Source organism: Bos indicus, chromosome 15, assembly GCF_029378745.1.
Source record: "Bos indicus isolate NIAB-ARS_2022 breed Sahiwal x Tharparkar chromosome 15, NIAB-ARS_B.indTharparkar_mat_pri_1.0, whole genome shotgun sequence".
Classification (NCBI taxonomy): Eukaryota; Metazoa; Chordata; class Mammalia; order Artiodactyla; family Bovidae; genus Bos; species Bos indicus.
The window spans coordinates 47846249-47858336 of NC_091774.1; positions in this window are offsets into that span (position 1 = coordinate 47846249).

Sequence of the window (12088 nt, forward strand, 5' to 3'; positions counted from 1 at the left end):
AATTTCATGCTTTGTAATAGCAACTGAGGCAATTACACAGAAGTAAAACAACTCAAAGGGCTTATAAGACTTTACAGGATACACTCATTTTAGGCTGTAATTAAGATCAAGGTAAATAAACATAGAAATAAACAGATATAGCAGGCAAACATGCTAACCCTAACCCTAACCCTAATTACAATCAAAAGCTTCTGCACAACAAAGGAAACTATAAGCAAGGTGAAAAGACAGCCTTCAGAATGGGAGAAAATAATAGCAAATGAAGCAACTGACAAACAACTAATCTCAAAAATATACAAGCAACTCCTGCAGCTGAATTTCAGAAAAATAAACGACCCAATTGAAAAATGGGCCAAAGAACTAAATAGACATTTCTCCAAAGAAGACATACAGATGGCTAACAAACACATAAAAAGATGCTCAACATCACTCATTATCAGAGAAATGCAAATCAAAACCACAATGAGGTACCATTTCATGCCAGTCAGAATGGCTGCGATCCAAAAGTCTACAAGCAATAAATGCTGGAGAGGGTGTGGAGAAAAGGGAACCCTCTTACACTGTTGGTGGGAATGCAAACTAGTACAGCCACTATGGAGAACAGTGTGGAGATTCCTAAAAAACTGGAAATAGAACTGCCTTATAAGCCAGCAATCCCACTGCTGGGCATACACACCGAGGAAACCAGAATTGAAAGAGACACATGTACCCCAATGTTCATTGCAGCACTGTTTATAATAACCAGGACATGGAAGCAACCTAGATGCCCATCAGCAGACGAATGGATAAGAAAGCAGTGGTACATATACACAATGGAGTATTACTCAGCCATTAAAAAGAATACATTTGAATCAGTTCTAAGGAGGTGGATGAAACTGGAGCCTATTATACAGAGTGAAGTAAGCCAGAAAGAAAAACACCAATACAGTATACTAACACATATATATGGAATTTAGAAAGATGGTAATGATAACCCTGTATGAGAGACAGCAAAAGAGACAAAGATGTATAGAACAGTCTTTTGAACTCTGTGGGAGAGGGAGAGGGTGGGATGATTTGGGGGAATGACATTGAAACATGTATAATATCATATAAGAAATGAATTGCCAGTTGAGGTTCGATACAGGATGCTTGGGGCTGGTGCACTGGGATGACCCAGAGGGATGATATGGGGAGGGAGATGGGAGCGGGGTTCAGGATGGGGAACACATGTACACCCGTGGCAGATTCATGTTGATGTGTGGCAGAACCAATACAATATTATAAAGTAATTAGCCTCCAATTAAAATAAATAAATTTAAATTTAAAAAAAATTAAAAGAAAAATAAATTGAAAATGTTTAAGCACAACTCCTGGGATGCTTAACCAGTTGTATATAATGAACTTCATCTTTTCTGTGAATCACCAGAAAATGTTCAGACAACTTGTGTATGTGTGCTCAGTCATGTCTGACTCTTTGCAACCCTATGTTTAATATTAGCTCACAAGGCTCCTCTGTCCACAGGCTTTTCCAGGCAAGAATACCGAAGAAGGTTGCCATTTCCTTCTCCAGGGGATTTTTCCAATGCAGGGACCAAACATGTGTCTCCTGCATCTCCTGCATTGGCAGGCAGATTTTTTACCACCTTGCCACCTGGGAAGCCCATAGTTTTACCCAAGCCGAGGGCACATATTTACTGAGAATCTTTTAAACCTTACTGTTTGCATAGAGAAATCTGGGATTTCCAAAGTATGGATGGACATCATTGAATCAATTGAAGGCCTAGATAGAACAAAAGACTGACCTTCCTTGAAGAAGTTCTGCCAGCTGCTAAGTATATCTATTCCAATTATGGATTCTGGAAAAAACCACAAAAGAGTTTCAGAGACATAGTGGGCCAGTGTGAGATGGGTCTGTGCTAAAATTTCATTGCTCATCTGACTTCCAAAAGTCCCTTTCTGACTGTATGGACTTTATAAAATATATATAGATATAATTTTTTTCACAATATACTACTAAGAAAATTAAAAATGCAAGCTCCAGACTAAGAGAAAATACTTGCAACATATACATCAGACAATGGATTTGCATGCAGGCTGTATGAAGAACTTTTTCAGGCTGATAATAAAAAGACAGCTCAATTTTAAAAATGAAGATAAAGTTTTAATAACTATTTCATTAAAAGAACACGAATGTTCAATAAGCAAATGAAAACGTGCTCACTACCACTGGTCATTAGGGAAATGCAAATTGAAGCCACACAAGATACGTTTATAATCAAAATTGTTAAAATTAAAAAGACTGGCTATACCAAATATTAGCAAGGATGTGAAGCAACCAGAACTCTCATATATTGCTGTGCATGTGTGCTAAATCGCTCAGTCATTTCTGACTTTTTGCGATCCCACGGACTGCAGCCCGCCAAGCTCCTCTGTCCACGGTGATTCTCCAGGCAAGAGTACTGGAGTAGATGGCCACATCCTCCTGCAGGGGATCTTCTAGACCCAGGGATCAAACCAAAGTCTCTTATGTCTCTTGCATTGGCAGGTGGGTTCTTTACCACTAGTGCCACCCGGGAAGCCCCTGCTACCTTGATGTAAAATGGAAGACTTTGGAAAACAGCTTTGTAGTTTTAAAAATACTGTTTAACACATGCTTATTATATGACCCAAACAATATACTCCGAGGTGTTTACCCAAAAGAAATTAAAGAAAAAAAATTTTTACCAAAAAAAATGGCTACACACAGATATTCATAAAAGCTTTATCTGTAAGAGCTTCAAACTGAAAACAAGCTGTTGAACCTACAAGATTTTAATTTTCTAACATAATGGCATAAGGGAAAACAACCTTTTAATATACAATACTTCATGAGTTTTACAATACCTATTTCACATACTTTGGTTAATCAAGAGATGAACTAAAAATAAGAACACAAGATGGTGCAAAATTAATGAGCACTAACTAAAGCACAATGAATAATTCCATTTTCATAAATACAGTCATCATAAATATTACTAGACACTGGATATATTTCCTAAAATGTATATATATATATATAATTAATATTATGATCCAAAAATATTTAAATGTAAATAAATAATTATAAATATAAATGTATCCACTGAACATACTTAGAGGGTTAATATTTAATGTGTTAATATGTATCTTTGTAGGTATTTGGAAAGTTCTGGTACAACATCCTATTCTAGATCATCAATTTGATCTTTAAATCCTTACTGGTTGTGCCTGGAGACTAGACTTTACTATGCATATTTGTTGTCACCTTTTATAGTATTTTCTAAAACATAAATAAATAAATAATCCAGAAGAAATAAAAATAAAACTTTTCCTATCTAATTGGAGAAAAGAAAAGCAACTGGTAATAATATTCCAAAGAATTGCTTACTATATTTTAACAAGTGAAAATAATAACACAAGAACTGTATTTTTAGTAGTCTATTATTTGTTTAATTTAAAGTATAGTTGATCTACACAAAGGATCAATCCAAGAAGAAGATATAACAATTATAAATATATATGCACCCAACACGGGAGCACCACAATATGTAAGACAAATGCTAACAAGTATGAAAGGAGAAATTAACAATAACACAATAATAGTGGGAGACTTTAATACCCCACTCACACCTATGGATAGATCAACTAAACAGAAAATTAACAAGGAAACACAAACTTTAAATGATACAATACACCAGTTAGACCTAATTGATATCTATAGGACATTTCATCCCGAAACAATGAATTTCACCTTTTTCTCAAGCGCACATGGAACCTTCTCCAGGATAGATCACATCCTGGGCCATAAAGCTAGCCTTGGTAAATTCAAAAAAATAGAAATCATTCCAAGCATTTTTTCTGACCACAATGCAGTAAGATTAGATCTCAATTACAGAAGAAAAACTATTAAAAATTCCAACATGTGGAGGCTGAACAACACGCTGCTGAATAACCAATAAATCACAGAAGAAATCAAAAAAGAAATCAAAATTTGCATAGAAACGAATGAAAATGAAAACACAACAACCCAAAACCTGTGGGACATGGTAAAAGCAGTCCTAAGGGGAAAGTTCATAGCAATACAGGCACACCTCAAGAAACAAGAAAAAAGTCAAATAAATAACCTAACTCTACACCTAAAGCAACTAGAAAAGGAAGAAATGAAGAACCCCAGGGTTAGTAGAAGGAAAGAAATCTTAAAAATTAGAGCAGAAATAAATGCAAAAGAAACAAAGGAGACCATAGCAAAAATCAGCAAAACCAAAAGCTGGTTCTTTGAAAGGATAAATAAAATTGACAAACCATTAGCCAGACTCATCAAGAAACAAAAGAAGAAAAATCAAATCAATAAAATTAGAAATGAAAATGGAGAGATCACAACAGACAACACAGAAATACAAAGGATCATAAGAGACTACTATCAACAATTATATGCCAATAAAATGGACAAAGTGGAAGAAATGGACAAATTCTTAGAAAAGTACAACTTTCCAAAACTCGACCAGGAAGAAATAGAAAATCTTAACAGACCCATCACAAGCATGGAAATTGAAACTGTAATCAAAAATCTTCCAGCAAAAAAAAGCCCAGGTCCAGATGGCTTCACAGCTGAATTCTACCAAAAATTTAGAGAAGAGCTAACACCTATCCTGCTCAAACTCTTCCAGAAAATTGCAGAGGAAGGTAAACTTCCAAACTCATTCTATGAGGCCACCATCACCCTAATACCAAAACCTGACAAAGATGCCACAAAAAAAGAAAACTTCAGGCCAATATCACTGATGAACATAGATGCAAAAATCCTTAACAAAATTCTAGCAACCAGAATCCAGCAACACATTAAAAAGATCATACACCATGACCAAGTGGGCTTTATCCCAGGGATGCAAGGATTCTTCAATATCCACAAATCAATCAATGTAATACACCATGTTAACAAATTGAAAAATAAAAACCATATGATTATCTCAATAGATGCAGAGAAAGCCTTTGACAAAATTCAACACCCATTTATGATAAAAACTCTCCAGAAAGCAGGAATAGAAGGAACATTCCTCAACATAATAAAAGCTATATATGACAAACACACAGCAAACATTATCCTCAATGGTGAAAAATTGAAAGCATTTCCTCTAAAGTCAGGAACAAGACAACACTTTCACCATTACTATTCAACATAGTTTTGGAAGTTTTGGCCACAGCAATCAGAGCAGAAAAAGAAATAAAAGGAATCCAAATTGGAAAAGAAGGAGTAAAACTCTCACTGTTTGCAGATGACAGGATCCTCTACATAGAAAACCCTAAAGACTCCACCAGAAAATTACTAGAACTAATCAATGACTATAGTAAAGTTGCAGGATATAAAATCAACACACAGAAATCCCTTGCATTCCTATACACTAATAATGAGAAAACAGAAAGAGAAATTAAGGAAACAATTCCGTTCACCATTGCAACGGAAAGAATAAAATACTTAGGAATATATCTACCTAAAGAAACTAAAGACCTATATATAGAAAACTATAAAACACTGGTGAAAGAAATCAAAGAGGACACTAATAGATGGAGAAACATACCATGTTCATGGATTGGAAGAATCAATATAGTGAAAATGAGTATACTACCCAAAGCAATTTATAGATTCAACGCAATCCCTATCAAGCTACCAACAGTATTCTTCACAGAGCTAGAACAAATAATTTCACAATTTGTATGGAAATACAAAAAACCTTGAATAGCCAAAGCGATCTTGAGAAAGAAGAATGGAACTGGAGGAATCAACCTACCTGACTTCAGGCTCTACTACAAAGCCACAGTTATCAAGACAGTATGGTACTGGCACAAAGACAGAAATATAGATCAATGGAACAAAACAGAAAGCCCAGAGATAAATCCACGCACATATGGACAACTTATCTTTGACAAAGGAGGCAAGAATATACAATGGATTAAAGACAATCTCTTTAACAAGTGGTGCTGGGAAAACTGGTCAACCACTTGTAAAAGAATGAAACTAGAACACTTTCTAACACCATACACAAAAATAAACTCAAAATGGATTAAAGATCTAAACATAAGACCAGAAACTATAAAACTCCTAGAGGAGAACATAGACAAAACACTCTCTGACATACATCACAGCAGGATCCTCTATGACCCACCTCCCAGAATATTGGAAATAAAAGCAAAAATAAACAAATGGGACCTAATTAACCTTAAAAGCTTCTGCACATCAAAGGAAACTATCAGCAAGGTGAAAAGACAGCCTTCAGAATGGGAGAAAATAATAGCAAATGAAGCAACTGACAAACAAGTAATCTCAAAAATATACAAGCAACTCCTCCAGCTCAACTCCAGAAAAATAAGTGACCCAATCAAAAAATGGGCCAAAGAACTAAATAGACATTTCTCCAAAGAAGACATACAGATGGCTAACAAACACATGAAAAGATGCTCCACATCACTCATTATCAGAGAAATGCAAATCAAGACCACTATGAGGTACCATTTCACACCAGTCAGAATGGCTGTGATCCAAAAATCTACAAATAATACATGTTGGAGAGGGTGTGGAGGAAAGGGAACCCTCTTACACTGTTGGTGGGAATGCAAACTAGTCCAGCCACTATGGAGAACAGTGTGGAGATTCCTTAAAAAACTGGAAATAGAACTGCCTTATGATCCAGCAATCCCACTGCTGGGCATACACACTGAGGAAACCAGAAGGGAAAGAGACACGTGTACCCCAATGTTCATCGCAGCACTGTTTATAATAGCCAGGACATGGAAGCAACCTAGATGTCCATCAGCAGATGAATGGATAAGAAAGCAGTGGTACATATACACAATGGAGTATTACTCAGCCATTAAAAAGAATACATTTGAATCAGTTCTAATGAGGTGGATGAAACTGGAGCCTATTATACAGAGTGAAGTAAGCCAGAAGGAAAAACACCAATACAGTATACTAACGCATATACATGGAATTTAGAAAGATGATAACAATAACCCTGTGTACGAGACAGCAAAAGTGACGCTGATGTATGGAACAGTATTATGGACTCTGTGGGAGAGGGAGAGGGTGGGAAGATTTGGGCGAATGGCATTGAAACATGTAAAATATCATGTATGAAACAAGATGCCAGTCCAGGTTCAATGCACGATACTGGATGCTTGGGGCTAGTGCACTGGGACGACCCAGAGGGATGGTATGGGGAGGGAGGAGGGAGGAGGGTTCAGGATGGGGAGCACATGTATACCTGTGGTGGATTCATTTTGATATTTGGCAAAACTAATACAATTATGTAAAGTTTAAAAATAAAATTAAATTAAAAAATAAAATAAAATAAAATAAAATAAATTCGATTATAAAAAAAAAGTATAGTTGATCTACAATGTTGTCTTAGTTTCAGGTGTACAGTAAGGTGATTCAGTTATATAGATATGTATCAATATATCTAATTTTTTCAGATTCTCTTCCCTTATATGTTACTGCAAAATATTGAAAATATAGTTCCCTGAGTTATACATTAGTTCCTTGTAAAGCATATTTTTTGGAGAAGTTTTAGATTCATGAAAAAATTGAGTGGAAGATACAGAGATTTTTCTTATATCCTCTGTCCCCACATAGGCATAGTCTCCTCCATTAAACATCACTCACCAAACTAATAACATTTGCTACCACTGATGAACCTATATTGACACATCATTATTACCCAGAGTGAGTGAAGTTTACAGTAAGATTCACTCTTAGTACTGGTATTCTTCATGAGTTTGGACAATTGTATAATGACATATATTCACCACTGCAGTATCATACAGGGTCTTTCCCTGCCCTAAAAATCCTCTGTGCTCCTGTGCTGTTCACTCCTGTCCGAGCCCTCAACTTATGGAAACCACTGGCCTTCTTACTGTTTTCATACCTTTTCCAGGATGTCATATAGTTGGAACTATACGGTATGAAGCCATTTTATATTGGCTTCTTTCTCTTAGTTATATGCATTTAAATTTCCCCCATGTTTTTTTCATGGCCTAATAGCTCACTTCTTTCAATGCTAGCCAATAATCTGTTATTTAGATGTACCACAGCATCTTTCATCCATTGAAGGACACCTTGGTTGTTTCCAAAATTTGGCAATTATGAATAAACTTTCTGTAAACATCTGAATGTAAGCTTTTCTATGAATATAGTTTTCTACTCCTTTGGGTAAATATTAGCAAGCATGACTGATTTATGGATTATATGGTAATACTGCATTTCATTTTATAAGACTACCAAATGTCTTCCAAAGTGGCTGTACCATTTCATTTCCACCAGCTATGCAGAAAAGGCAAAGGAATGAGAAATCAAATTGCCAACATCTGTTGGGTCATCAAGAAAGCAAGAGAATTCCACAAAAACATCTACTTATGCTTTATTGACTACACCAAAGCCTTTGATTGTGTGGATCACAACAAACTGTGGAAAGTTTTTAAAGAGATGGGAATACCAGATCACCTGACCTGCCTCCTGAGGATTCTGTATTCAGGTCAAGAAGCAACAGTTAGAACCAAACATGAAACAACAGACTGGTTCCAAATAGGGAAAGGAGTACATCAAGGCTGTATATTGTCATCCTGCTTATTTAACTTACATGCAGAATGCATCATGCGAAATGCCAGGCTGGATGAAGCACAAGCTGGAATCAAGATTGCCGGGAGAAATATCAATAACCTCAGATATGCAAACGACATCACCCTTATGGCAGAAAGTGAAGAACTAAAGAGTGTCTTGTTGGAAGTGAAAGAGGAGAGTGAAAAATTTGGTTTAAAACTCAACATTCAGAAAACTAAGATCATAGCATCTGGTCCCATCACTTCATGGCAAATAGAGAAACAATGGAAACAGTGAGAGACTTTATATTTGGGGCTCCAAAATCACTGCAGATGGTGACTGCAGCTATGAGATTAAAAGGTGCTTGCTAATTGGAAGAAAAGCTATGGCTAATCTAGACAGCATATTAAAAAGCCCAGACTTTGCCAACAAAGGTCTGTCTAGTCAAAGCTGGGTTTCTACTGTTTTTTTCCAGTAGTCATGTATGGATGTGAGAGTTGGACTATAAAGAAAGCTGAGCACTGAAGAATTGATGCTATTGAACTGTGGTATTGGAGAAGACTGTTGAGAGTTCCTTGGACAGCAAGGAGATCCAACCAGTCCATCCTAAAGGAAATCATTCCTGAATATTCACTGGAAGGACTGATGCTGAAGCTGAAATTCCAATACTTTGGCCATCTGATGCTAAGAAATGACTCATTAGAAAAGATCCTGATGCTGGAAAAGATTGAAAGCAGGAGGAGAAGGGGACAACAGAGGATGAGATGGTTGGATGGCATCACTGATTTGATGGACATGAATTTGAGCAAGTTCTGGGAGTTGGTGATGGACAGGGAAGCCTGGTGCTGCAGTCCATGGGGTTGCAAAGAGTTGGACGTGACTGAGTGACTGAACTGAACTGAACTGAGTAATGCTTTTTTCTTTTCCTAGTCTTTCTCATTTCCCATTCAGCTAACTTCAGTAGTTTTCATAACCCTCTGCAATAAAAATCTGGAAAGATTTCAAGCTTTTACCACTGATCATTTTGTTTTTATGCTTTGATAGGCCTACTTATCTGTAATGTGGCTTGATATCTGGAATATTCATCTGTTTTGATCTGAACTCCTAGATATGAGATACAGGTCTTGTGCTGTGTGTGCATATGTATTAAGTCATTTCAGTTGTTTCTGAGTCCTTGCAACCCTATTTGCTGTAGCCTGCTAGGCTCCTCTGTCCATGGGATTCTCCAGGCAAGAATACTGAAGTGGTTTGCCATGCCCTCCTGCAAGGGATCTTCCCTACCAGGGATCAAGCCCTTTTCTCTTATGTCTCCTGCATTGGCAGGCAGTTTCTTTACTGCTAGTGCCACGTGGGAAAGCCATATAGGCCTTACCAGAAATCTATATTTACTATTATAAAATTAATTTATATAGTATAGTATTGGCACATGGATAGAAAAGTGGATGAGTAAATCAAGAAATAGACCTATCTCTATATTAGAATCTGATTTACTCCCAAAGTGTCCTGAAATACAGTGCAGAAAAGACGGACTTTTCAATAAATGGTTCAGGATTAACTGGGATGTCTTATAGCAAACTTGGAGAAGGCAATGGCACCCTACTCCAGTACTTTTGCCTAGAAAATCTCATGGACGGAGGAGCCTGGTAGGCTGCAGCCCATGGGGTCAGACACGACTGAGCGACTTCACTTTCACTTTTCACTTTCATGCATTGGAGAAGGAAATGGCAACCCTCTCCAGTGTTCTTGCCTGGAGAATTCCAGGGACGGGAAGTCTGGTGGGCTGCCGTCTATGGGGTCGCACAGAGTCGGACACGACTGAAGCAATGCAGCAGCATAGCAAACTTGGTCCTAATTTCACATCAGACACAAAAATCAATTCTAGATGGATCATAGAGCTAAATGTGAAAGTAAAATAATAAAGCATATTGAAGGTGTTGTTGTTTTTCAGTCACTAAGTGATGGCCAATTCTTTTGAGACCCCATGGACCATAGCCCAACAGGCTCCTCTGTCCATGGGATTTTCAAGGCAAAAATACTGGAGTGGGTTGACATTTCCTTCTCCAGGAGATCTTTCCAATCCTGGAATTGAACTTGTGTCTCCTGCATTGGCAGGCAGATTCTTTACCACTGAGCCACCAGGGAAGCCCATATTGAAGGTAACATAAGAGAATATCTTCATGTTATTGAGTTCATCAGAAATTTCTTCAACAAGACTAAACAGCTATAGATTTATTGAAAAATATTTATAAATTGAACTACATTGAACACAACAACTTGAATTTCTCAAAAAAACACCACGTAAAGGCTTAAAAGCTAGATCACATAGCAGGAGAAGATACCTGTAGGCTACACATATCAGAGAAAAAACTCAAATACAGGCCATAAAAAGAACTTTCATGATGTCACTGGAAAAAATTCTACAAAAATGAGCACAGATTTTACAAAGTGTTCTAAATAAAACATCCAAATGGCAAATAGCCATAGTTTTTAAGACACCATGAATGACCAAGAAAACGTATACTAACGCATCACATATCCCATATAATGGTAACAAAACGGTAACATCCACATCCACCCACAAGTATACATTAAAAAGAAATACTGCTGGTGAGGATGCACAGCAATCAGCTGATACATAACTGCTAAAAATGTAAAATGATGTATAGTTCTGGAAAACTGGAACTTTCTATTAATACAAAAATAATCACTCAGAAGTCATACCCTTAGAAGTTATAACTGCCTGAAAGTGTCTCCCAAAAAACATGCAGAGAAATATTTATAACAGCTTTATTGAAAATAACCAAAAATAGGATAAAGCCTAGATGCCCATTCAGAATGGATAATTAAATTTGGTACATTCATAAAATGGAATGCTGTACGACAATAGAAAGTAACAAGTTTCAATATATGCAATCACATGAATTTGTCTTATAGATATAATTTTGAATAAAATAAGCCACCACAAAGGATGCATACTACATGACTTGATTAGTATTAAAACTAGAAACTAATTTATAGTACCAGATGTGAATAAATGACGAACTCTGAAAGTTACTGACTAGCAGTGGCATGAAGGCTTCTTATGAGTTGTTGGCAGTGCCACATAGTTTGATATAAGTAGTAGGTTATGAAGATTCTGTGCTGTCCTTAAGAAGCACAGGTACTCAAACAAATGCTTTTTCTGGGGCCACTGACTACGTGAACAGTTTGAATCACGTCCGAGTCAGCATGCCGGAACTATTTTGATAGACCAACCTTTAGCAGTCTCGTGAAATGAATACTGCACCACCCAATGGAGCAATCTGTTTTCTAGGTCACTACCCTAAAATTGGGGCCACTTAAAAGACCTTTGGCTTCTCTATAGGCAGTATTCCTGGAGCTCTGTGGGCCTTAATCACATTTCATTATGAATGAAATAATCCTAAGGTCAAAGTCTTTTTTTCTGTCCCAAGATTCTGTAGTTGAGAAACACAGTCTCCTTTCCCTAGACTAAAA